Raw genomic sequence first — 25,358 nt, 5'->3', positions numbered from 1 at the left:
TGATATTCACTTTTTAATGAGCCATTAGAAAAGTAAATGAAAACCTCCAGGTGTGAATTCCAAATGAAAGCATTTAATAGAAAAAGATATATACCAAGAAATTACAGTCTATTAATAATACAGAGAGAATTAAGTGGTGGAAATTCTTTAAAATCTAAGCCAGAGAACAAGCTAAAGTGACATTACCTTTGGCAAGTTGAGCCAGAAGTACATGTACTTAATAATCTCCCTGAATGATGAGCAGAACAGTCAATAAAGCAGTAGAAGATTAACACAGACATAGTTAGCTAATGAAACAGAGGGAGTGAGAACTCGGCCCGCGAGGAGCCCTGCACCATGGACGGACCCATCTGCACAGGCAGGAGACCACAAGGAGCTGCTGCTTCATCCCAGGACATCAGCAGTCAGCCCAAGTGAGCCACACAGAATGGTCTTATGGAACAGAGACGAGTGAGTTTAAAATGGAGACCACAGCAAGAAATGTGAATTAATGTTTCTATGTAAACACTGTGTGAAATGTGTGAAAAGGTGTACTTATAAATATATTTAAAATGTTTATTATAATTAAATGCTATAAAAAATAAATTATATTTATGAGTGCTCCAGGCTAGAGACTTACTGCGTCAGCTGCTGCATAAATCAAAGAAGAAATACAAGGACTTCATGGTCAAGTATACAGTTATGTCATGTCAACACATGCCAACACACAAACACACCTACATATATGTATGTATATGTGAAGCAAACCAGAAGTATTCTAGACAACCAGCACACTTTTTCTCGTTCATTCAGGAAGTGATTAAACATAGAGACTATATATATATATATAAAATGTAGGAAGACTGATGCATTTTCCTTGTGCAGGTCAAAAAAGAAGAATTTTTAAGATCATTTCCAGGTAAATGCCCAGCAGTTTCCTGAAGCTCAGTTTGCTGTTCAAGTTTTCCCTCAGTAGCTATTCCCTACTGTGTGTGCTCCTGAGAGCATCTGAGCCCATTGCAACTCTAGTGAGAGTTAACTCAAGCTAAAATGAATTGTGCTTTTAACTTTGGACATCCTCCGTTCAGTCTCCATGATGATGGTTATTGCACAGGCAAAGGACATAAATAATGCTGTGTGACTAATGGAGCCAGCCTTATAGTCCAGATGGTGAAGAATGATTGGATGTTTTGAGAAGAATCCACAGGCAATAATTTGTTCACATAAGTGATCTGACAAACAATTCTGAATAAGAAATGAAGTAATAAAAGTCACATCCTTCTTATGAATATTTTGTAGAACTGGAAAAAGGTTAAATTATTCGTATAAATGATTTTTTAGAAACAGTTTGACCAGCTGCAGTCATAACAAATAGGGTGATATATTACTCCATTGGGTGGCCATTAAAAAAGCTAGTGGAGAGAAAATAACGTGCACACTAGTAAGGTAGGGATCATATAACAAAAATCTTCATAGGAAATCAGTGGTTAAAGTAAGGAGGAAGTAATTTGCTACAGTTAAATTGAAATGATAGTCTAGTACCAAGCTATATATTGAATAAAAAGTTGTCTAAAAGTCTATTTGTTGCTTCTTCTGGTCATGACCTAGTCTAATATGAATTATGTTTCCAAAAGCAAAGCATGAAATGCAGCATTCAAAAAGTATCTTTTATCAAGCCAAAAACATCTTTCAGACTGGAAAACTAAAATTCTGTGAACTAGGAGAAGTCAGAGACTTTCAGTTGACTTATTTCCTATGAAGACCTATTGCCTTTCTGAGACAGTTTAGCATAAAAATAGTGAAATCTAAAGAGACATAGTTGGTTAGAAAAGGAATTGCAGGTTTCTGGCACTGTTGCACCCACACTACTAAAATAGAAGAAGTAGAGAGCATACCCCCCAGGACTCACCTGGTATCATTTCTGAGATGACTTTCAAGAGAAACCTGCACCTTTAAGACCTGCAGCTAGCCAAAAGCCATGGGATCCTGCCCCACGCATTTCTTACCTTTTCTCTGAACAACACTGAATAAACTGAACAGCTAGACAAGCTGACAGCAATAACAGAAGTGCCCTACCCCTACTGAGRGAGGCTGAAAGCCACTGAAAAACACTTCTGTTGACAGGCTTGCTCTACCTCAGGTGTGTATCTCCATAACAAAAAGCTTGTTTGGTGAAAAGGTTTTCACCTGCATCTGTGATGGCACAGAAGAGAATTAGGAGTTAACTTGTTTTCCTGTCTTAGAAATTTTTTTCTGGGTATTATCAGTGCTTGTTGTTACACATCCAAAGGAAATGAATCTTTCCAGAGTTTCATGACAGTAAACGGAAGAGAAAGAGCCAGGCCTCCGTGATCCAGGCACATGCCTGGCTCTGAATTCACTGGATTTCCTACACTCAGCTCGGAAAGGACTAACTAGTTCCCTTCACACGAGTGATTCAGCAGGTATTGGGTCGGAGCAGTGGTCGCTGCACAGAGCAACTGTAAAGCACTGTATTAGCTGCTGCATTGCTGCACCTTTGCTATTACGAGTGATTGTGCTAGTTACAAAATTCTTACGCTGGTTTCTTTCTCCTTCTGTTTGATGTGGAACACTGTCTATGGCAATGCCCATTTTAGCAAATCAGTATTTTCGGATAAAAGACTCCCAACAACCTCTGCTGAAGATGTAATTCCCCACTACTGAAGAATGCTACGAAAGCCTATTCTGAGGTTAGATACAAATATATTCTTGTTTTGGGATGAACTCACAACAGTCCAAATAGTGGGAGAAGGCAGAAAGCCCTGTTGCCCTTCTTCTTCATAGGGACTGCTAAGCTGTGAAAAATGGAGAACCAAAAGAAGAAATGTGAGACTGCACTGAACTCTTCTGAAGTCAGCAGAAGTATTACCTTGGGCTGCTAAGGGAGTAGGGGTGGGCTCGAGCCAAAAGTCTAAGCACCAGCTTCACAGTGATGCTCTTAAGGTTCACAAATTCCATGCTTTATAAAGGCAGCCTGAGATTTTAATTAACATAGTACATTTGCCTCCATCAAAGACATTTACTGTCTTGACAGTCTTTTGCCTCTCAGAGACTTTTTTCTTCCAGTGGCTTATCGAATCTTAAACTAAGGATTATTTCTGTCTTTGAGCCTATATTCTTCAATGAGCCAAGTTTATCAAATTCATGAGATTATCGGGAAGTAAGGCCAAGCCTTTCCAGCTGTATAAATTAAATGTGTTTTTCTCCCTGTCAGAATAACGGAGCAGTGGCCGTTCCAAAAGGAATGTCTGTAGTAAGGGAGAAAAAAGTTCAACTGCATCTATAATCTAATTTAAATTTTGTGATTAATACACTTCTCTTTTCATAGCCAGCTGTGTGATACTTATCTATGTTATACATTTTTTAAAGCTACCAACTGCATAGATTTTTTTTTTTCTAGGAGATTAATCACATCCCTGAATTGACAGATATAGTTAGAAAAGAACCAGTCCTAACAAGCTCTGAGCATTGGAGTCGTTAGGCTTTGTGGAAGAAAGCCAATCTGGCAAATAAGTTTTGTCTTTCAAAAAGAAATGCTTGCCATGTCTGAATCTATAGGAGAATTAATCAGATGCAGAGCTAAATGTAAAAGTAAAGGATGGGGAGATGATAAAGTAACAAATTAATGGGAAAAAATGTGCTTTGAATCAATTTGAGAGGGAAAGTTGGGTGTCATTATGTAATCCTTATTCACATTGTCTAGCACAATGAACTAGGAGATATGTACATTATATATATATAAATTAAAAAATATATACATGCATGTACCGTACATATGCACACACATACCTATATCTACACATATATACAGAAAATTATATAGATAATGTGTATTCTATGTAGTATGAAGTTCAGTTAAGCTCCATATTGAACTCCCTTTGGCATCTTTGCTATTTTAGTAATAAACATCAGAGAAAAGGGATACAAGTAGGATCACAACACAAGAGAGAGAATCTTATCCTTAGCAGCAGCAGCAGCAGCAGGGATCTCCTGTTGTACGTTCTTGCATGGACTGGAAGGCCTAAGAGGGCAATGGCTGGTTCCCTTCTCCACGGTTACCATCTGGGCCAGCTCACAGCTCCACGGTGCAGCTTTCCTTTCTCCACGTACCGTTGTGTCCGTGTACAGCCATGGTTTTGGCAGACATCTAAAACACAGACTGTCACAGAAGCAGAGCAAACAGCCCCCAAAAAGTCTACTTCTCTTTGCTGTTTGGTGCTAGAGTGGATCAGAAGAAAGCTCACAAATAGTACCCTATCCCTGTGCCAAATAATATCTAGTGCAAGAAGCAAAGAAGTGAGGAAGCAGGTCAAAAAGAAGGATGTCTAGAAAGCTCTTTACTCAGACTATGTATAGAGCATAGTTTCTTGACTAAGGTTATGATATCAAACTAGTAAGATCTGATTTTGGTGTGTCTGTAGGCAGGGGGACCTTTGGGTTTCAACACGAATGTGCAGGGTAAAGAGAAACAAGAACAGCTGTGGGCAGCAAGGGTGAGAATTGGAAACACCATCAAGAACACCATGCCCAGTTGAAAAGATCAATTTTGTTAACTGATGTCTGAATACCAAAGTTCAGAACTGCTTCTGGCTCTGCTGCAGACAAGCAGGTACAGGGAGACTGGTTCAGATGAAGAGCTTACCACCTGAGACCTTGCAGAGGCACGGCGCTCCACTAAATCAAGTGCCTACCCCAGGACAGAAGAATCTGGCTCTTAGCAAGTATCAACATGAAGAAAAAATACTTTCTTAGGTTAAAATAAAACAAACTGTTGGTTAAGGAAACTGCTTGTTAATTTTGGGTAGCTGCATTTTATTCCATCTGGGAGAGGAATGCAAATACTAAAACACTGCAGGAAGGGTGGTCCCATGGAGAATTTCATATGAAAGCTTCAGCTCCTCAAATTTCTGCATCTCTGAAGGAAAGCATCTATATGTTTTGAATAGCATCCATGCTGTGCTTTCAGCTTGACCTCTGGTTAATTTGTTGAACAGATCAGATGATGTTGTTGCAGCTCTATAGCAGTGTAAGAAGCTGTCTTCACTTAAACATCAATTTCTGGGGACCACTTTAGGTATAAACGGCCTCAGTAAATAGTCATTTTTGGATCACTTCATTCTGCATACAACATACTATTTGAGGTCCTTAATGCATCATTTAAACTCTCTCCAAGCTGGCAATGCTCTGTTAATTTTCTTAATTCAGCCACATACTCGGAAATGTTCATTTTCTTTTGATTCTGCTTATAAAAATGGAAATGCTCTTCAGATCACCAGTGACTTTGGGGACAGGTGATTTTGTAGGCTTTTAGCCATGCTATCAGCAAATGTTTTGTCTACTGGTTTAACAAAGTCTTTTAGTCTGCACAGCAAGTTGTAGGGTTTTGCCCCCCATTACACTCAGGAAAAACACCACCTTTATCTCATCAGCAGTGCTATTAGAGATGGTTCAGTCTCTCCATTGAGTATTTCCCTCTACAACAGGCATTTTCAATCTCCTTTATTTTTTCCCCCTCTTCTTTCAGTATGATTTTCATTGGGTAGAACTGTACTTTGTACATTAGATAATACTGTTCGCTGTATTTGGGATTTATGCCCATCTTTATTGGCAAACRTTCCAGCTTTTACTTCTTATGGCACAAAGCCAGAACATGAAAAGTATGCAGCTACTCTTAGATCCTAAATTATTGTACATATTAAATATCATGAAAGGCTACCTATATTCTTAGCACAGTAATTATTATTTTCTACAACACAGAATATAGTCAATACCTACTTGGATGGAAGCGGTTTGAACAAACACTAACTTCTTCCTATACACTGTAGGAAATGCTTAACCTCTGTTTCCAGAGGAAAGAAACAGGTATGAATTCATCATGGAAGATGAGGTACTGCCCTGTACCATATTCTCTTTCTACAATAGGTATTACGAACACAGATTAAAAAGCATCAAACTTAAGAACAGAATGAATGAGTGAGTTATAAATGTGTTTTTCCATTGATAGGAACTTATTCTGTCTTCCTTATATCTCCTGTGCGCTTGTTTATGAATCTTCAGTGCTCGATGAAGTGACAGACATCTTAAAGACTCTACAGCCTGACAAAAATATTGAATGTTGTTTTAATCATTAAAAATGCTGTTTCTGTTAATTGATCACTACAGGGAAGTATGTGGGAACAAATTAGTGTCATCAGTTCACAAACTAGAAAATGTTTTCTCTAAGGATCATAATTTTCTTAAATGGGCAGGTGTCACTGAAAGATTCCTTATTTTTTTCTTCTGAAAGTCACAGTGTACCAGGGTATCTGCAATGGCTGCATTTAACCATGACTGAACAAAAAAGAAGAATGACAAAAGGTGCTTTATAATCTAGTCCAACTCAATCTCTGTACTTCTAATGCAAATGGAAGCCATTCAGGAAAGCACATTATAAAAAATCTTTTTTTGAAAGCATTCTTATCTGCAAGGATGGATCTTTTTTATTGTTGGTGCTTTGTGGTTTTTTTTTTTCTTTTGGGTAATTTCTAGTAGGAGAGACTGGTAAGTGAGTTTATATTACTTACTAAAAGCTAAGCACTGGTGAATTATGGGTGTAGTCACATCAAATATCTGTTTTTCTGTGCTGATTCTTTGTCTTTAATATCTCATGTGAGCACTCTTTGATTTGTAATGTGGAATTTCTCTTTGAAAAATAAATTATACTTCAATCACAAGGCTTAACTTTCTTAAGTTTACAAGCTCTACAAGCAGTGCCGTCACTTGTCTACTAAGCTTTCATGACAAGCAAAATTATTTCCAAGTAAGCTTCTGCTGCCAGAAGCAAAGAGAATAAAAAGTCTCAGGTTCATGGGCTATAACATATCAAAGCTTCATATTACAGGTGAGGTTGATCTCAGATCTTACTCAAAGATGCTCCCCTTGTAGATGTTCAAAAGAAACCTTCAGAAAGACCCTCTTTAAACTTCAGAGATTTCCAGGAGAAAGCAGGGCTTGAACGACAATGCACAGGGACAAAAATTGTTTCCTACAATTAGACCGGAGTGCCGAGGGCCAGCTGCCGCTCGGGGTAACGCATTTTCTGACAGAGTTGCAGGGACTCAGTACATTGTGGCAGGTTTTCTGTTGTAAAGGCAGATCCAATAAAACAAGCCAAGGCAGAAGGAGAGGATTGAGCAGGGGTCTCTCAGAAGAGCTGGAGAAGGTCTGTGCTGAGCCCATGCTGCTGGCCATCCGCCTGTCCGTTCCACATGGGCATTTCACCCGTTTTATTCACCCAGGAAAGGCTTGCAAGATTAAACTGGTATAGAAAATTTGATATCTAACAACATTCTCTTTTTTAATCATTTTACACACTGACCAGTCATCTTCCTCTTTCCAAAACCAACCAGTCATTTTTGATTAGGAACTAAAATATTGCGGACACCTGATCTATAGATATGCTGTAACAGAAATGAAGTTAACATAAACTTCGGACAGAATTTAAAACCAGACAGTTAAAGGACTGGCCCAGGACTAAGGAACAAAATGCCATATAGACTGAAGTACTAAGTAAAGCCATGACTTTTACCAGTTTCCTGTTTAATGGCAACATGTACTTCTGTGCCCTTCTCTTATAGTATAGTTTTGTATGAAAATATTTTTATATATAAAAGAATTACATATACCAAATGATATTCATGGGAAGAAGATGGAAGAGAGATATATAATGGTCATCTCACTTAATGCATTTCTTAAAGATGTTTACACAACATAGTGACCGTTGTGTTAAGATAATATAAGAAGCTGAAGAGATTAAAATGCAGTAAAATAATTTCTGGTATTCTTAATTACTGCCATCTGGAGTTATTGCTATTATTACTATTGCTATTAATTAAATAAAAATAAGAAGGCATTCCTTTCCTCTCCTTCTGTATAAATCATGAAAGTAAAAATAAAAGTTTAGACTGTTACTTAAAAAGATCAGTGGACAGTAAACAGCATGTAGTAACAGCCTAGAGGAGTAAAGAAAAGCTCAAACTAAAAAAAAATTCTGGAACAGCTTAAGTGCAGGAAATGGCATACCTTACATCATCTTTTTACACAGGTTTTTATGCCTGATTCTTTTTTTTATGGATTTTTAAAAAAATTTCAGTCCTATTTACTATCTTTCTCCTCTTTCTGAATTCAGAACAGTTATGAATACTTCCCTTGTTCACTTTGCAAGAGCTGACAGATTTGCCTGAATTTCCTTATCATGCAGGCCACTGTCTTGGAAGTAGGTTCCTTACCCTTTGCTAAATTTTTATTAAGAAATTCAGGAATAGCAACATTTCCTGTTTTTGCTGTTCACTCTTATCAAGACAAATGTTTTTGATTACTGCTATACTGGGCTTTGTTGCAACTGTTCAACAATTACATTATCAGTCATTTTACTATCAGTGTTTATACCTCATCACTTAAAATATGTTTTGTCCCCATACTGTAATTTCCTGGAGTTTCTTTACAGGGTTTTTTTTTTAGAACTAAATTAATGAATTCTGCTTGCTAAAAGAAAATACTATATCCACAGTTCCATCCATTTGATGAATCCAACTAAATATTATTCAGCAATTTGACTTGACTAAATAGTTTCTGACAAGATGTTGGAGTTACAAGGAAAGAGGCACTTAGCATGCTGTTCTTTTATCCAGTGCTTGTAAGGAGATGGTATCAGTTTGCCTGTTTTTTTTTTAAACATTCCAGATTAATTTTAATAATTCCAACATGGCCAAGAACATTAAAAAGTAATTTTCTGCATATGCTTTTCACTTTCGCTAGGCCTTTAAAATAAAATTGACTTCATCATTCAATCTCAAAATAGGGCATTCATATTTCAAATGGTAAAATATCTACATGCACGGTATAAATGTTTTTCTCAAGCTCATGGCTCTTGTCATTAATCAGAACGTTAAGTTGTTAAAATACCTTGAGTACACTGGGCCCCAATCACCTGCTGAGTAGATTTCTCTGGCCAAGGCAATATATGAGCAGACAGCCTGAACGCAGTGTACCTGGCACACTTTTATCATAGTACCTGGAGAGAACTGCTGCAACACATAAACCTAAGCAAGGTTTTTTGGTTTAACTAGCACAGCACTACTAAGTAATGAGCCTATCAACATTGTATATTTTCCTATATTTTCAAATTTGTTTTTTTCAGCAATGAAAGTTAGCCTTCTGTATAAACTCCACCTTTTCTTTCTAGCCTTTAGTGTGTAGTACATCACCTCTAACGGGCAGAAGAATCTTTGGGAGGGAGTCACTTCCCAAATGTGACTCTCTGAAAAAAGTTCATCTCCTAAAATGACTCTTCTGTTCTTTTTCCATGATATGATATTCAGTTCTCATTGTAGGACTGCAAGCTGAGCTAGCTCACCTCAGGTAGCTTTGGGTACATTTATACAAATGATCAAATCTGTGAAGTCATTTAATGAAAAGGCTTTTGAGAATAATCCAGCGCAGTAAAAATGCAACTCTTTACCTAATACTGAGTTTGCTCTGTGTTCAGGTAATTATTTTGCCTCAGACTTTCCAGGTGATTTTCAAGGAACTCCTGCTGCCGTACTTTGACAAGGTTTTACTTAAAGGTTTGCTGAAGATTTTTTTTCCTTCAAGAAACTTAGATTTGGAGATGTCCTGCCTGCTTTCATGTGGATGGGTCAAAAGAGGGAAAGCAAATATCTGAAAAGAAGCAGGCTGGCAATTTATTTGGCACATACACAGATAAATTTCTTAATAAATGGAAAACTCAGTTGTGCACACTTAGTCCATTGCATGGAAACTTTCTGCCCTGGAAGAGGCATTGTGACCCTCTGTGAGAGTACACTTCTGAGAGCTTCTGCTTCGCAAAAGATGACAAAAGACAAGTATCCTAACACACTTTCCCAGTCTTCAGTGCTTTCATTTTATAACCAACCATTATGCATAGATTTCTGGTCCCATTTTTTCCATCCACCAGCTCCCTCCCCAGATACAATTCACTCACTCATCACCTTTCCTCAGCTCATTCTTCATTTTGCATGYGCACACACACAGCTATTTCAAATATATAATTCCATGAAGTTCTTTATCCCCTCCACAGCATCTTATATCTGTGGAAGAAATGACTCAGTAATATACCTTGCATACTCACTGGCATAGACATTACAATGGTGTCTGTATGTCATCCAAGCAAAAAGGGAAAATGTCATGTACGCGCTCACGTACTGCATACGGAGGTTGGAGGGGCCATGAATCTTTCCATTTCAGAGCAGACAGAGAATCAGAGTACATTGAGTTTTCAAGCAGCTGCCACTTTGGAAGTGATAGCACTTTCCATTGCTATTATTGAGAGTAGTTGCACTTAACACTGGGGCTAGTGCAAACCCCATGATTAAGTTGCATTCTCCTGAAATAGGCTGTTTTGCTGAAGCAAAAAGATTTTCTGGAGACCTGTTGCTTTCAGCTAAGTGTTTTGGGGAGATGAAGGAGACAAAATGAATCCAAATCCAAATCCTAGATTTCCCTTCCCTTTCTCCTGCCCTCTTGTGTGCTTCTTCGCTACTGTTATCTTTTCATCCTTTGCTGCACAAACCCTTCTGAGGCCTCAGTCTCTCTCCTTCCTGGTACCACTGCTGCCCTTGCAAGCTTCCCTGGGGAAGCAGCAAGGCTCCTAAGTAAAATGAAACATCTCAGTACCAAGACTTTCCCATTATTTTTAACTCACTGTAACCTACAGGGCAGATCTCTCCTTCTCTTGGAGAACTGCTAATGAACGGGTAAGATATTTGACCTTTTAGTTCACCTGGTTTGCACATATGGGGAAATTACAGCACGTGAGCAGTCCCTCTTATTCGGGCGCTACTGCCACAGACAAAGTGATATGCCACAGCCCAGTATTAAAAGGCAGAGTTTCCTTAGAGTGCTCACTACAGCTAGGAACAAAATCCTATTGATTTATGCAGAAAACATCTGTAGTTTCCTACAGCTGGGGCCGTGGGATCTTTTATTTGCCTTTTAAAGAAAACTGAAACTATAATGCTGGAAAATGGCAGCCTTTTTTTTACAAGATGTGCTTTACACCACTGACATTAAGGGCTATGAATAAATGCTAGAGAGGAAATATGTAAGAATACAGGATTTAAAATAATCTCTACATATAGCAAAAAAATCACCTCTCCAGCGGTTGCAGCTTCTAGGTGTTATTTAGTTTTATTTCTCTGGTTGATTCCATCAGAACATGCAGTATGGGATTTCCTACTATGAAATGGCAGCAATGTTTTTTCATTCCATCTTACACTGTGTTTAAATCACTTGATTTAATAGTTGCTATACTAATATTTCTAATTTTCTGCAGCAAATTAGATTAGATTGAATTTGAGGCAAGTATATTTACTTATTCTGCAATGAGACCAGACTCTTAGTCATACAAAAATCTCTCTGTGCCAGTGTAATGTAACCTAGTAAATCATCCCTATGACAACTCTGGCTTTGTTTCTGTGGAGCAGACAGTGTTTCAGGGTTTTCTGTCAATCACAAGAGCATCTGCTTTTCCTTGTGGATATTTCCATCCACAATTCAGAGGGTGTGTGTTCAGAGATAACAGCTGATCTAATTTCATACAGGAAAATAAATGCATTCAGATAAGGTGAGAGGGGAGTAATTGAGTTAAAATCTGTCTGGTGTGTGACAGCAGAGATCAGATATGCTCTTCATGCATATTGCTAAAATTGCCATTAATAACTAGGGATGAGTGAGAAACAGACTTTATCTTACTCTTCTCTGAAAGGTTCTCCAAGCCACTGATTTTCACTGCTAATTACTTAATAGGAGTAGGTATAAGTTCCTTTGTGGTATAGTGGCAACCTTCACAGAAAGTTTCCTAAGTGCACTTCTGTGAGATCCAATAAAATGTTCAAATGAAAAAGGTGGTGTGGGTTTCAGTGGTGCTGGTTTTTCTGTGATTCAGGAGTGGATGGGGCTTGCTTTGAACTACGTGGTTCTCACACCAACACAGCTAGCTGAGGAGCTTGCTAGGTTTCTTGGCTTTTTTTCCTCTCAAGGTCCTGAAGATCACAATATGCAATTTACACTTTTCACGTTAGTTATTCAAATTTTCCTAACTCTGTGCATTTTACATCCCTTCTCCTCACCTAATGGCTCATGCAGTTCTGCACTTCATAACATTGTGCTGTAGCTGATGATTTATTTATGTTATCCATCCAGCATCCTCAGGGTTCCCAGACGGGCGCTCCTGTCTGGATGCCATTGCGCTAGAGACTTTATCTTATCATAAAATAGAGCCCATGATCCAGTGTTCTTCTAAGCTACCTGAACAAGACATCTGTGTGTACCTGACCACTTTTTCAGGTAGAAGGCCAGCATAATACACAACTACTATAAAGGCACCAGACCCCAGTGGAGAGGACTCCCTTGAAGGAGGAGAAGGGTGAGGTTGTTTTCTGAGAATGTCCATGCCACCTCTGACACAGACAGCATGGTCAAGGGAGAAGGTGCAGAGGATATACGCATTAGGGCAGAGCCACCGCATACAACGTTACAGAGCTTCTGCCCCACTGGGAGACTCTTAGAGGGATTAGCCTCTAATCACAGAATAAAGTGTCATTAAGGCTCACAGATCTCACCCACTCCCATATATGTTGTGCCGAATCCCACAAAGGCTGCATAGAGGCCTTCTTTAGCATCTACTTCCTGCAAAATACATTTCCCAATAGCTCAGTGCATTTTTTGCCATGTTTTCTGCAACATATACAGGTTCCAGTAGAATTTATTGGAACTAGCCTGAGCTAACCTTAAGCAAGTTGGCTTAGAGCAAACATTTCAGCAGGGGAAATTAATTCCCACAGACTTCCAAGTAGCATTAGCAGGTTGTTTGTACCCGTTGTTTTCCTGTGATGCAATCCAATGGACTAGGTTTAGGAAATCCCTAAATGCAGATTTCAGGAAGCTGTAGAGGGTTCAAAGRGAAGTGCACTATATACTTAAAGTGCTCTTTTGCCCTTCTTCAGGCACCCACTGATTCTGCCCTAGACCCACTTAAAGAAAAGCTACTGGGCCAGATGGGCCAGGATGGTCATTCTTATGTCAGATGGAGCGTTGATCTGTTCTTCAACACAGTATCGATGAACCCTTTCCTTTTACTTTACAGGCTCCCTTGAAATAATCTTTCAGAGGTCATACCCTGAGTCAAAGTAGAGCTCAGAATAAACACAGAGTCTTTTAACTTCAGTTCTGTACCTAATGACAGACTTCTCTTTTTTTCCTGAAAGTCTTACATTAAAGACTGAGAGATTTCCTTCTTTATATTTCCCACACAAAATCTTTTTGTCCATTCAGTATCTGTTATTTTTCTAAGGAGAAAACCATTATTACCTTCAAGTGTGGATTTATGAATTTGTTCCATTTTGTTAAAATATATGAAAATATGCAAGGGATGATAGAAATATTAATATATGCTAGGAATATTTAAATGTACCTGAGGGTCTAACAATAAGTACATTTGCATTATCACGTTTCTTTTCTAACAATACAAAATTTTTATCATCATAACCTTCACCTGGCAGAGTTTGAATTAATATGGATTCTCTGTATCTGAATGTTAGCCCTAAAGGCCTCAAACAAATCCAGTATACATTTGGACCAAGGTAGATGTTGACTTCCTTCACCTATATCTATATCCATCTTGATATGCTAYAGCACACAGCAGAGAGTCTATAAGAATATGACTGTCAACATATTTTAGGCTTAGTGCTATGTTTTTCACCTGTGATTAAAAAAAAAATTACATCAAGGCTTTTTTTTTGAGGGGGGGAAGGTAAAGGTGAACCTATTTCTACTTATGGCCTCAGTTTTTCAAACTAAGTTTTTTCTACTTCATCACAAAAAAGGGAGCTTTGACACATTTTTTCTGAGTTTTCTTTTATGGTCTAAATCCATCCCTCATTAATATACATTAACAGTAAGATTTTCAGAAACACATCACATTAGCCTGACATTGCTACTATAGATTTCTGGTATTTAGACTGTTTTTAAATGCACACGCTTACATATAACTTTTAGCTACACTGCTGAAATATTTTTWAAAAAAAACTAACTGTGATATTTTGCACAGCTACAAGTGAATGGTTTTTTTATAGCAATAATGCCATCTGATTAGCTTTCATTTTACAAACCCAACTAGTGATCTCATACCAGCTTTCACTATGAATGGGCTAAATTTATTCATTCCATACCTCGCTAGTATTATCAATACCAAAGGCAGTTAGAGTTATGTAGTTTCTTGAATCCTGCTGGATTTTATGCTGTCTCCTCCTTTCCAGGCCCTTATTGAACTTTTAACTGTATTTTCCAAAGCTTCCTCCCTATTTAACCTTGCTGCTTCTACTCCACCATTCTGTGATACACCATTGGCATCTGGTGAATTTTAATTCTTCTTTTAACAGCTGATCTACTCAGGAGTCACTGTAAGCGTTTTAACATTGCCTCGTCATTCCACTCCKTCTCCCCGCCACCAGCCCCTCCAGCAACCTGTCCCTGAGTCATGACCCCTCCATGAAGCCTGAAACAAAGAAATGAGCACAGGCTTCCAGCGATATCAGCCTTATCTTTGCCATTAACTTGTTTTTCGTGACCTCCTGGTGGCCGCCGGTCCGCACGGAGGCAGGCCTGGCTCGTGGCTGCTGAGGCCGCTGCCGGGGGGCTCCGTGTTGCCTGCCTTCATGTTTCCTTTGCTCTGTTAATGCACTTTGTCTGCCTTAGCTCCTGATCAGGTTTTACATGGCTTTAGCTTCTGTCTTTTTACCTTTTATATTCTGCTTCCCATTTTTAATTTTCTCTAAGCTGCTCTCTTCCCTTATGCATCGCTTTGCTAAGCTCCGTACTCAGCTGCACAAATCGTTCCTTAGCCATCGTGTCTCTCATGCGGACTCCCATCCAAATGGCAGCCCGCTGCTGCGCTGCCACCAGCAGAGCAGCCTAAGCCTTGTACGCAGCCGGGAGAGGTGGGATTTAGCCAGCATACGCATGTGCTTTCCTGTATCTGAGCGCGGCACGACTAAACAGGCTGGGTTCACAGGCAGACTTTGCCCTTCTGAGGACAAACATTATGAGATACTATTAAACTAAGGAGGTTCAGTTGCACTGAGAAACACTGTTCCTTACTGTATAGCAGAGGAGATAAACCTTCCTCCACACACACACAGCTTCATGCAGGTTTAGTAAGCAACAGGGATGATTCAAATKCAGGGAGGTTTTAATTCTATATTTATAGGTTAAAAGCGGAGGAGAATGCGGAACGTGAATTCCCCTGACATCTGCGAACATCCCTTCTCAGACACGGCTTGCTGCGAGAGGGGGGATAGGTGGGGCTCAAAAGAAGGCCAACTTATTATTATTATGGTGTTGTTATTATTAGGGTGTTTCCGTTGTTCTGACAGGAAGGTCTGGAGCCAAAGTTCCCCCGCGAGGGGCTGGGGAGAGAAGGGAAGGCACTGTCGCRCTGCACCCCGCGCCCTGCTAGCCCTGCAGTCACCTGTGCAAGGAGGCTCCTGTTTTCTGCTCGTTTGATAGAGGTTTTCCTCCCCAGCCTCAGCCCGCCGCGCAGGCTTGGCCAAATTTGCTGCTAATAAAAAAGTGAAAAATCGAGCAGATCAACAGATATGTATTTCTTATCTTTAATTACCTGATATTTGCCTTGGTATTTGCTCCTGTTAGGGAGGTTTCTGTATAAAATAAAGCTGATACCAGCCTGACAGGAAGGCAGCCAACTGAACACCGAGCAGCTCAGGCTCCCTGGTCACCTTCCCGGTCCTTGCCTCTACGAGCACGCTCTAAAGACCAGCAGGTAACTTTTCACCATTTTTCAGTAAGTCCCAGTTTTGGAAACAACTCGGCTCCTGTAGGATTGAGAAGTTATTTTGTTAAATCTGGAGCTTCCTTACACCTCACATATAGTAAATTTAGAGCCAGCCCCAAAGACAGTATGGTGCTGTTTATCGGTAGCTTAGAAAATGCGCCACCTCCTTGGTTAGCCTCAATGTCTAACCAAGATCTAACCAAGGTCTAACTAACAGTCTTCCATGTGTGGGTCATGTTGCTTATGCAAGTACAATCTGTCCTCACAGTCTTCTTATTTAATCTTTTTTAATCTTCAGTCTTCATAAAATTAAGATTATTAATCTTAATACACTTTAATCTTAAGTATTGCTGCAGTGGAATGTACTGTGAAAAAAGTCTGAGAGAAATGAAGGTTTCAGTAAATGAAAGGGACTAATTGTGAAAATAAAAGTGCAGAAAGAATGGAGACTGAATGCAGGAAGTAATATGGAAAGGAGACAAAATCTACATCGGTGGAGAATATTGCCTTTTCTTCTTTGTTTTAGATTCAGGCTAAGAGTCCTCCACTTTGAAGGACAGAACTTCTAAATAATAATACTTTTAGCCCCTTCTTGATTTTTTTTTTTTTTTTGCATTTGCACACATTGGGACAATATGAGCTTTATTAAGTTAGAATATTGTCCCTTGGGCTGTTAGTATGCCAGTACTGGAGGAGATATATATCCATATTTCTTTACTGACTTTTAAGATACAATAGGAAGAAGGAAGAAAGTAAAAATTGTACCAAGACAGGTCCTTCTCATAGGTGGTCCTACTCCCTAAGCAGACAGTTAAAACCATGCCACGACTGCATGAATCTCTGGGTTTTTGCTTTAGTGTGAAAATACAGTTTCAGTGAGTATTTCTGTAACATTTACATCTTCAGCTCTAATTTGACAGGGTAACTATAATTTTTAAGAGCACTTGAATTCCTTCTGAAGGCAAAACATTTACTTGCTTTTATCCATGATTTTCTTCCAGCTCTTGGATAGGAAGGACATACCATGGAGTCACAGACCACGTTTCCAGGAAGCCAGCGTAATTCAGGACATGTCAAGGCCAGGCACTTACTGCGTTTCAGGATTCAGTGTCGATTCTCTTTAGAGGCAAAGCAGAGGACACGTCCAGGGCCCGGACGTGGCATTTTCCCCAGGACAAAAGGCTGCTCCCCTCGGCCGCCAAGGGCACACAGCCAGGRCACGCTGCTCCTGGCCGGGGCGCGAGGGCGGCCGGGGCGCAAGGGCTGGCGCGGGCCGGCAGCCGCCCGTTCGGCTCCCGCATCCCCCCGAGAAACCCTTCCTTCATCAAAGGCACGAAAAACACAAGAAGGAAAACCTCAGACAAAACCGACTCTCTTGTCTGTCACTCCCAGCTGTTGCTTCTTTATCTTCCCTTTGCCTTTCTCTAGTGCTGACGCTGACACGCACAGCGGGGATGGAGAGAAATTAATCTTCACACACTAAAATATGCTTTCTGGGGATGAAATCTGTGGCTGGAAAACCAGCTTGACTGAAGAAAAAATGCGAACCTGCACACCCAGGAAATTTCCACAGTTGTCTGATATATGTTTACTAACCCACCATTCCTTTCTCTGCATCTTACTGATAAAAAGGACCCCTGTTAGCAGCTAGGTATTAATGAATGGGTCTGTGTGAAAAGCAACCTAACAAGTGTTGCACTGACAACCAAGTATCCTTCCCAGGCACAATTGTGTGCTCAGATTTATCTTCATCAGAAATGTCTCAAAGATTTTACATTAATTTATAACTAACTTTTTTTTTTTAAAGTGAGGTTTAATTGTTAATATTTAAATCAATTTCTTTCTTACTTGAAATAGCTGGGTGTTTGTTCCATGACTGCATAACTGTTGTGTTCCTCCAAATCTCCCTTCGATGGGACACCTGTTTCTTTTGGCTGTCAATATTATGGCAATATTATTTGATTTTATTTTTCTGTGATGCTAATTCTCAGTCTCCTGAGTTGATTATGATATATGCAGAAAGATGATGATTTTGCATTATGCTGATACTGATCACTAAAGAGTTTTTCCAGAATGCTTAGTTACTGTGACTGCTGGTTTGCATACTGTGTGTTCTGCCCTAATAACTTTTGAACTGCTTGGATAATTTCAGTTAAATTTGGCAAAGAGAGAGCATTTTCAAGCACATCGAATTCCTATGAGTTTAACAAAAATGGAGGAGCCAGAACCTATTAGTACCATTATTGAGGAAGAGGTATCATTTTCAGTAAATTAATTCAAGTTAGATTATAGAAGCCTTGTGTCTTCAGGAACATAGTGGAGAATTGAAATACATAACAGAGATCCATAGGAAACAAAGTTCTTCACAGAGCTATCTGTTTTTCTCATCACAGCCAATGTTTTTAGGCACTTTCATTTTTTCTGCATCTCTTTTTTTACATGATAACTCTTATCTGCTAAGTAGGATACAAAAAATGCATGGGTTAGCAAACAAGAGAAGTTTTCTGTTCTCCAGACTCTACAAAATCCAACACCTGGACAACACAATATCTGTAAAAGGGTGGTTACATCTGTGGAAAGAGCCAATTTCATGTTCTTGCATTTATTTGCCTTGAGAAAGCTTTTGCTTTTAAAAGTTGGTAAAGCCCTTAACTAGCTGCAGCCACACCATCAGTGTTGGCACTGGATTCCAAACAATTTGGCAGGAGCACCATGGCCCTGCTGGGCAGCGCCCCAACATCTGGGCACCAGAAGGTGCTGTTTCTCTCCCGCTCTGTGTCCTTCCTCAGCAGTCTCCCTCTCATAGGCTAAAAAGGAAGGCAGCTGCTTAACACCCTATGTCTGGAGCAAGCACTTTTGATTTCGCATAGTTATTTCAACGTTTAATCTTCCTACCACCTTCCCTAGCCAAATTTATTGTAGTGGCTGCATTAAAAACACTGACAATACCACCTAATGGTATCCATTTTTTTTAATACACATTTTCCAGTGATTTTTAGTTTCCCATAGAGGAAGTCCCTTATTCAGCTGCCTACAAACTCGCATTTTGTTATTAGCATGCCATTAGTAAGTATATACTGAGGAATAGCCAAAAACCATTGGGTTATGTGTTCACTGTAGCCTTGGATCTTACATGTATGTCTTTGCCCTTCCCTGACGATTGGTTGGGGTTTCAGTGTCCGGGGATTGCCTAATTGGTATCTAGCTGTGAGCAAATGACATCATTAAAAAATACAGTTGCTTTTGTGTAACTCTGCTTATATTTTTACTACTGTGGAAAGCCTGAAAAGCTATAGAATATTAAAACATAGCTGATACAGCAAGAAGTTGAACCAGTACATTTTTTATTCACTTCTTGTTCAAGGGGAACTGTGAATGAAATTGCTCTGGGTTCATGGGGAGTGACTTTAAATTTCAAAACAATGATTCAAATTCAGTTTGGTTCAATCATCTGTTATTTATCTAACAATTTCATCATGAGCATAAAAAATGTGTGCATAGCCAATTACTGTGCTGATGGACTTCTAGTTGCTCTCTTCTTTTAAACAAATGTAGACACTTTTTAAGGAGGCAGATATGTTTGTATTTTAGTTCCAATTAAACAGAATTTTACTTATGTGGCACTTTAAGTATACACATTACAAACACATAGTAGTTTTCTACTTAGGAGCTCATAGAAAATGCACTGGAAAAAAGTAACATAACAGAGAAGCTGGTGCTGTGTGTTTCATGTAGGAATGTGGAGGAGAGTCAGGGAGTTCGGCAGGTGACAAATGAAAGGTTGTTTTAAGTGTAGGAGGAAGCACTAAAGGAGTTGCCATGTCAAGTGGAAGGCAAGGAGATGAAGGAAGCAATTAGAAAAGTGGACTGAAAAAAATGAAAAATGGGAGGAAAAGAGAGCAGAAATGAAGATGGGGTGAACTTGATCAGGGTTTTGAAGGCAAGTGTACAAAGATGTTTGTCTGGAAGACACCTGCTTGCTATCAGGTCTTGAACTTTCTGCTTGTTCACAGAAATGGGTTGCTTGCTTTTGCTTAGATAAAAGGGAGGTTGATGAACCTTGCTAGACAGAGGGGACTTAAGTTTCGCTTGAAAGGTCCTGAATTAGAAAGCATAGGAGCAACCAAACCAGGGGAGAAAGCTGCAGATGAACACTAGATGAGATCTCTGCTAACAAAGTCACATTTCTGAAGCATGGTTTCTTCTTTTCTTGCTGTTGCTTTTAACTAGGATTTGGTTTAACAGTAGATCAAGAGGAGTCACCTGTTTGGTGTGATGCTAAGGGGATGGAAGCAGAAACAATAAAGAACTGCAGACATTATTGCTTTACTGATGTCATTTATTTGCCATCATTGCTTCTGCTCCTTCCTTTTTTAATTCCCTGTTACACCTGTTTAACTCACTTTGCCATCTACAAAAAGAGACATTAATTTTATGAGCTCACCCAGACAAAAACCGTTAAGTGTCTGCATAATGCAGCACAAAGCTCTTGTGACAGATGCAAGAATACAGATGGGGTAACACTTCCTCATACAACTCCGCTTTGTCATCCAGTTGTTATTTTCCAATGTGTGTGTACATAAAGCAGAGTCTTTAAGTATATCTGAACTGAGAAACTGGAAAGTCAACAGAAGTCATAAAAAATGTTTGTGGTATAGAACATTGCCTAGATGCTATTTTTTAAGCAGCTGTACTGAACATCATGAGGACTAGGTTATGATGAGCTGCAAACATTTCAACTTTTCAAAATAAAAACATCATGGGTAATGTTATGCAAATTACAACAATACTGAGTAAGTCTCAGCACCATGAAGGGCTGCTCTTTGTAAATGGAAACATCTGCGAAACTAAATTGACAGAGTTTTTTTTTTTTCTTTTAGAAAGCAAACTTGCTCCACTTTTCATTTGCATTAGAAGGTAGCAACAAAAAATGGTATAACAGAAAACCAAAAACTGAGGAAACAGCTCGAATATGAATCCTTGCATTACTCCTCTGTGCTGAGTTTGACTAACCCCAAACTCCAATATTTGGACTAAGCACCACTGAAAGAAGTTTACAAAGGTTCAGAGATTTGGATGTTTCCCATTCCATTTTGGTCCATGACTGCCTCATAAAGTTGCTAAAGTTGCTAGCTACATCGTAAGAAATATGGTTTTTTTCCTAGTATAACCTTTCTTTATATACAGTTAGCTCACAGAAATATTTACCAATTACTTAAGAATAATTAAACTTTTTATATCTGGTATATTTACAAAACAAACAATTCTCACAGTTAGATGATTTTATTAAACTTTCTTTTCTCACTGCTTTCCAACACTACAGACATTACTTTTGTAATAGCAGAAATGCTTGTTCACAGATTTTGGCTTGAACGCCGAAGATAATGTATTTGTTGCCGTGCCATAACCCAGAGTGTCGTAAAGAAGGTTTGATTGAGGGTAGAAGGCACCACCCATTGGTTAGTGCCTACCACAAGAAAATAATAGCACAGGTAGCTTTAAGATCATAAATTATCCAACGAAATGTATTTTGCCATGCCAGAGTTACATTTACACTGAGATTATATATTTAGAATAACCTATTGACCTACACGGAAACATACAGTTGCACAGAAAAGGTAAAACTATAAAATCCTTTTTCTAAAGCCAAGGTCCATTACACAAAACTTAACGCTTTCCAAAGTGGCGCTTGAAAAACCCGATTTCCTGACACCATGGCAATTCTCCTATTGCTTTCGGCAGAGTCAACATTTTTGCCAACCATTCACTTAAGATCAAGATTATTTTTATCATGATGTGAAAACTGGAGCTGGATATCAGGACTACATTCTGAAAAAGAAAAAGAAGAGGAAAAAGAAAAAAAGAAAAAGAAAGAAAAAGAAAAAGAAAAGATGAAAAAGAAGATGAAAAAGAAGAGGGAAAAAAGAGGAAAAAGGGAAAGGGAAAGGGAAAAAGAAGAGGAAAAAGAAGAGAAAAAGAAAAAGAAAGTTAATGACCAGACTCTTTACTAAATATGCAAAATAATATATCCTAATACTGGAAAGAGTTGAAATATCCTGCACAAAAGCAAATAATAATTTAGCTACTAGCTATTTAGCTATGTGATTGGAAGATAATAATTCTGCACTTGTTAATCACATACTTTGTTGTTGTTAATGCCTGATTTAGATTGTTCTTACATTGAGGAGAGCTGACTGATTGACTGATTCTTAGTCATTAACTTGATTGGAGTCATCAGTGTAGATTGTTACTATATCAGCCTGTTACAACTTTTTTGTTTTTAATGCATTTTTGATTTATATTTGGAATGGTACAAGAGTTTCATAGTAGTTTCACTATTTCCTTTTCTATAAAAACTGAGCAGTTGCTACAAAACTTAAGTCAGATAGATCTGGTTTTATATTTGATTATGAAATGCATCAGAAATGATCGCTTGATATTCTAGTCTCAACCTTGTGCTATAGGTTACAGATTATGCCGGTTTGTGTTCAATTATTTTTCACTTCTTGTAAAATGAAATAATTTCTAAATAAGAAACCAGAAAAGGTACTATTAATTGTGAATAATACCTTGGCTCAGCAAATCCCATTGAATGACTGGGACTCCCATTAACATCTACAAGTGAATGCAGAGACAGTGAACAGCCCTTCAAGAGACGACTACGCCAAAGGCCTCTAGATTACGCTGCTAATACCAGCACCACTAGGTTGCTAGCAGGAGCTCAATATTAACTTCACACTACTCTTATAGGTGGCCTGCACCGCAGCACAGTATTGGCTTGCTGAATATATCCACTCTGAGAGTCACAAACATTCAAGTCATTGGGCAAAACTATTAGGTAATGGATACTAGCTATTGGCTCCTTCCCCGAAAAAATTCAGGTGGAATTAGTGGAGAAAACAATAACCAAATCTCTGATGTTAAAGGTATTTTTGGTGTTTCATGTTTATTTTCATTCCAAATTCACCTTGAATTTGAGTGTAATGTTGACTTAATTTCCCTAAGAAACAAGTAAACATAATAGATAAAAATGTCCTGATATTGAATGCCATGTTACTGTCTTCCTTGGACTACCTTTTTGGCCATGGCAAAAAGAAAAATAACCATCGTAAACTTATTCCATTGTTTTGCAAGCAAGTAAATAAAATATTGTACTAAACAACCTAAATCCAGAGTAGAGGGAAGCCATCCATACAGTCACAAAAGCATCTCTCTCTCTCTCTCACACATACACACATGCACGCGCACACACACACACACAAATGGTTTTCAAATAAACCAGTTTTATTTAATGGCATATTATCATAGCTAATTTCTTCTAAGTGAATTAACATTAAAAATGCATCAAGTACCATATAAAACAGCAATAAAATGAAGAATCCATAAAAACAATAACAACCTTCATAAATAAAAATACTTCCTTGAAAAAAGTGAACTATAAACTATATAAACATCAATTCTATTGTATTTGCTCATACAATAGTCTTGATGCTTACACTAATCTTGCTGCATATCTTTCTGTGCACACACAAGTATCTTTCTGAATATTTTACTAAGCATTGGGAAAAGAAGAACTTGAATTAGCAATGAAAGAGTTACTATGAGGAACAAACTAAATGCTGCAATGTGATGATTTTGGTGTTGTGCTTATCATATTCCTAGGGAGATGCTCGATTACTGAATTTCCAGAACATCCAGCAAATAGCATGTAGTAAATAAACATTAACTTTTTTTTCCAATTCACAAACGTTACGTTGAGCTTTGTTGAAACAGCTTATAATAGCAACTTGTTCTACTGATGTTGAAATTACATTTTTCAAACTGACTATATTAAGCCCTTTGCTAGAGCAGGGTTGTACAAAGGCAACATGATTAACGTCATGATACACATGAAAGAACCTGAGGGAACATACATAGTATTTATGTATGAGTATTAAACAAGATGCAAACAGTAGAAGTAAGAATACATTTTTCTTTACAGCACCTTTTCTTTTTCTTTTTTTTAAATGTATGAAACCATATACTTGTTTCATACACAGTATTTGAGGTACTTTCTTGGCTCCTTGACTGTAATAATATAGCCTTTCACATTTTCTTTCTCAAACACTCTGTGAAGTAGGTAAATATTGTTGTTCCCACTTATAATGGGGAGGTTCAGATAACTAAACATTCAAGAATATTCCAGAAGTCTATAGCAGACAAGGACTTAACCCTGATTTCCAGCAATAATCTTAAGACCTCTGTAGAAATGAATTTGTTTTTCTCTTGTCTGGAGAGCTGTTGGATGAAAAGTAATCACATTGTCCTGATGATTTTTTTCGGAACAGCTACTTGAAGCTATGGAAAACATGACAAAAGAAGTTGCTCATTGACTCGATTACTCCTATGTCTAGGATCCAAGAAAATGATGAGGTTTTTTAAATGTTCCAGGATTGGTTCAGAGGCGAAAGAGAAAAAACACCTTGTTAAACTGTGTAGGGGCAGATGGGCCCCAGCCATTGCTTTGAGGTGGTTTATCTGCCCTTTTCTAGCTYCTTTATCCTACACAGAACGGAGCTAGACAGAGTTATGGAGCCTCATTACCCCTTTTGCTCTACTCCGTCTACTGCAAGATGACTCCTTGCACCTATCCTGTAGCTGAGGTTCCTCTCCTCTGGTGTCTGCCTGTGGTGAGGCCTGTGAGATGGTTTGCTCCTTCCCCCCCCACTGATGCGCTCTCTTCCCCTCAACCTGACTTCCCTGCAAACAGCACGTATGTGGGGACTAGGTGAGCATGCGCCTACTAAGGCCCGTCTAGTATGCAAATATGACTAGGAGTCAATCATCTCCCCCCCATAAATAGGGGGCAGCCTAGAGCCCATGGAGCTCTCCTGCATGACAGCGAGCTGCACTGCAGAACCTCCTCTTGAGCAGGGACGCCTCAAGGTCACTCCTCGAGGCTGAGAGATTCCTTACCCGCGACAGAGCCTCGGTAAGTGATTCATAGCATGCTGAAACTTTGCGAACTTCACAAAACTTTGCTGAGTTATATCTCTGATTGACTGTGCACATAATTCCTTACACATAAACCCTTGACCAAGTCTGAGACTAGGCTGGATTCAGCTGCACCTAGGCTCCTCTTTGGAGGAGTTTAGAAAGCAAGGGGATCCAGTCTGAACCTCATGACTCAACAGGAGGGTTTCCTGCACACACACTCCTTTAGATATGAACCATTGACCAAGTCTGAGACTAGGACTGGATTCAGCCGCACCTAGGCTTCTCTTCAGAGGAGTTTAGAAAGCGAGGGGGTCCAGTCTGAACCTCGTGACTCAACGGGAGGGTCTCCGTCACACACGCATCAGACCCTGTCCTTCATGCAGTAAATAGCTGAGTGAACCTTGCCAATCGAACCTCGTTAAATCGTTCTTATTTATGATTGAACTTTGTTAAGTTGCTGTCTTACTGCAATAAACGTAGTGCTGCTTCCCTCTTACGAGTGAAGTACATC

The sequence above is a fragment of the Apteryx rowi genome, unplaced genomic scaffold (assembly GCF_003343035.1).
Source record: "Apteryx rowi isolate R43461 unplaced genomic scaffold, aptRow1 scaffold_92, whole genome shotgun sequence".
NCBI lineage: Eukaryota > Metazoa > Chordata > Aves > Apterygiformes > Apterygidae > Apteryx > Apteryx rowi.
The sequence above is the reverse complement of the archived record's forward strand: the minus strand, read 5'-3'. Positions refer to the sequence as shown.